Raw genomic sequence first — 3,558 nt, forward strand, 5'->3', positions numbered from 1 at the left:
CAGAAGCAAGAAACAGGTACAAGTTTCAGCCAGAGTCAAGGTGAGGAGGCGAATGAGACTGAGAAATTCCCAACATAGAGTACCTCCCACTGCCTACCCCTACCCCTCATTGCCACCCATCTCCCGCCATTTCCACTAGGGAACAAGTGGTCATCTCGTTTCCACAGTCCTCACAGGAACCATTTATGTTAGACTTGGATGACTGTAGATGAGAACTACACTATCACTTCTCCTTAGACACAATAACGGGGAATTAATTCTTCATCTCTCTCCACCAAAAAAAGAACTTCAAGTTCTTCACAAGCAAGAGATCAGCAACCCATTCTCGTAGATTTACCTCAGGAGATACCTTTGCTGCACTGCATCTCCTTTGGCCCGCCAGTGCCCTTGTTTTAGTTACGGCCAGTCACAGAGACTAGTTTCCCCAGTCCGTATTCTTCAACCCCACAAGCTATGTCCTTGTTATAAGTGACTTTTTCCATTTTTGCCAGCCTAGAAGATAGCCCTCTCTCCACAAGCCAAAGCACATGCGCAGGCAGGGGAGGGGGGGACAACAGGCCTGGACACGGCGGAAAATAAGCCGCTGCCGCCATTTTGTTTGTCTTTGTCAACATAGGAGGTTTATGTTCCCAATCCAGAAAACTCGTTGTTCACTCTCTGCTGCGTGATTCCTCATAAAAAAAATCCACTATCACCAGTTTCACCCTTGTCCTCAGTCATTTTTTTTTCTTAAGATTTATTTCGTGTAGACCATGCTGGCCTCGAGCTCACAGAGATCCACCTTCCTCATCCTCCCGAGTGTTGAGATTAAAGGTGTACGCCACAACCTCCCTGTTTTATTCGTTTTTAATTACCCCTATCTTCGTGTGGTATATGCACATGAGTGCAATTGCAGGCAGAAGCCACAAGAGGGTGCTGAGTATGCTGGAGCCCAAGTTACTTGTGATCGTGATCCATACTCCTTGGGTGCTGAAAATGCAACTCGGGTTTTCTGTATAAACAGTATGGACTCTTAAGCACTGAATCATCTCTCCAGCTCCACTGTTCTCAGTCTTAAGAAGTCCTGAGGAGAGTGGACCAGTAGAGCTCCACACTCATTTTTCTTCTATAGTCTCTGGAATGAGACACTAAAGAAAGCCAGGGAACAGAGGTAGGAAAAGCCCATGGTAAGAGAAAATGTAAGGAAACTTACTGAGGTGGAGATACCAGTGAAGATGACTTACATGTAGCTGAGACTCTCAAATACCTGTCAAGGTAAACCTGCTTCCATAAAGCAAAAGGAGTAGCATGTTCCATAGGAAACTAAAAGGCACAGCATTGAGTGAGTTCTGAAGGAATTAACCACCCTAGGTGAGTCAGGAGGCTTGATGCATATCCCTGGCCTCAATCCTGAGTGTCCCCATGAAAATCTATTGGTCCATTTCTACACGGGGATATGAGGAACTCAGTGTGGGTAGAGAGACCTCAAATCAGCATAAAGAAGAATATTGCATATGGCCAGAAACCAAGGCAAGGATGCAGAAGGACCTATATAAGTCCTCCATTAAGGACAGTCTGAATTGACTGGGTAGTTGTGATGGAAGAGCCACTGGTTTACTCCGGTTTCAGGAGTAAACTACTAATAGTAGTGACAGGTTTTTTTTTTTTTTTTAAAGGAGAATGGACTAAATCCACATTAAAAGGCCTGGGTATTTCAGGTAGCCAACAAGAAGAATATTTTCTAAATAGACACTAGAATTGCACAAAAATGGCAGCTTCGGAGTAGGAACAGAAAGAGGCCTAACACTTTACAACTGGTAATATAAACTGAGAGGAACTGAAAGAGGTTGCTGGGATCTCAAAAGAGAAGTCCTCCACTGCTACCCCTGCTCATTAGCCCAGAACAAGAGGCAAGACAGAGAGTCCCAGTCTAAAATATATCTCTCCCTTCTTACTTGGGGAATGAGATTTGTATAACAGTAGCATGTTGAATTCCAAAAGCATTGCACTAGTGGAAACGTGCAGAGGCAACCATAGTTTCAAACAAGGGTTTTGTTCTCTGACTAAAGTGTTCATATCGTCTTCTTCTGTTTCTTACAGCTGCTTTCATCACCAGCACCCTTCTAACATATTCTGTTCTTGTCCTTAGCCAGAGTCATCATGCCTCGTGGCCATAAGAGTAAGCTCCATGCCCGAGAGAAACGCTCCCAGGCCAGAGGTGAAGCTCAGGCTTGCAGAGGTGCTCAGGAACCAGCAGAGGAAACCCCGGAGGCAGTTGAAGAGTCCTCTGCTGCCTCCCAGAGCCAGCCTGCAGCTGAGTCTTCAAGCACTCTAAAGGCTCCTCAAAAAGCAGCACCATCTGCCTCAACTGCTCTGAGTATTTCTTCCTCTGAATCAGATGAAAGTTTCTGTGAGGAAAATGATACATATGAAGAAGAAGAAGAATGCCCTTTTGAGCTCAATCCCTGCCACAGCAGCCCGCACCAAGATATAATAGCCAAAAAGGCGGTGGTGATCTTTTGGTGCCTGCTCCACAACTACTATATGAAGCAGCCTAGTACCAAGGAAGAAATGCTGAAGGTTATCACCAAGAAGTATGAAAATGACTTCCCTGAGATCTTCAGGAAAGCCTCCGAGAAGCTCGAGGAAGTCTTTGCAATGGAAGTGAGGGAAGTCAACTCGAGTGAGCCCTCATACAACCTCATCAGCAAGCTGAAGCTCCCCAACAATGGGAGGATTCGTGCTGGCAAAGGCTTACCCAAGACTGGTTTCCTGATGAGTGTCCTGAGTATCTATCATCTTCATTAGTGGCAATTGTACCAGTGAAGAAGACATATGGAAAATCCTGAGGAAGAGGCAGATCTATCCAGGGAAGAAACACCATATCTTTGGTGAGCCCCGGAAGCTCATGACCCAGTATTTTGTGAAGCTGAAGTACCTGGAGTACTGGCAGGTGGCCAACAGTGATCCTCCATGCTATGAGTTCCTGTGGGGTCCCCAAGCCTATGCTGAAATAAGCAAGATAAAAGTCCTGGAATTTTTGGCCAAGATAAACCACACAACACCTAGTGCCATTGCTGACATTTACTTCAAGTCTTTGAAAAATGAGCAAGAACGAGCAGAAGCCCAAGATGAAGGCGGTTCTGATACCACTGACTCTGCTAGTGGAGATTCCCCTGTAAAATTACCAGCAAGTTCTTCCATCCCTTTTGATGTTTGAAGTTTTCCAGTCATTCAGATAAGGACATAAAGCATGAAAAAAGTTTTCTTGAAAATTTGAAATAATTATACTATTAGAAGGATGAAAAGATAGTCAAATCTAGTTTTTGTTCTCTGTTTTTACTATGTGGTTTGGTAAAGTTACCTGCAACTAAGTTTTATTCTTGACTTATAAAATAAATTTGAAGAAATTAAATGAACATTACTCAGAATTTGTTCTTACTACCTTCTCCAAATGTTCACTTAGCACACATTCTTTATAAGTCACTTGGTCAAACAGGGATGCTAAGATAAACTGTTAGCTTCTGCTTTTAGAATGTTTAAGTCTAAGAACTTCAGCTGAACTAATATGATGTTTAA

At 43.7% G+C, this 3,558-nt stretch overlaps 1 pseudogene; it reads left to right on the forward strand.

The window, feature by feature from the left end:
- The first annotated feature begins 2,139 nt into the window (after window positions 1-2,139).
- LOC142841604 (melanoma-associated antigen B5-like) lies at window positions 2,140-3,199 on the forward strand (annotated as a pseudogene).
- The last annotated feature ends 359 nt before the right edge of the window (window positions 3,200-3,558 follow it).

Source organism: Microtus pennsylvanicus, chromosome X (assembly GCF_037038515.1).
Source record: "Microtus pennsylvanicus isolate mMicPen1 chromosome X, mMicPen1.hap1, whole genome shotgun sequence".
NCBI lineage: Eukaryota > Metazoa > Chordata > Mammalia > Rodentia > Cricetidae > Microtus > Microtus pennsylvanicus.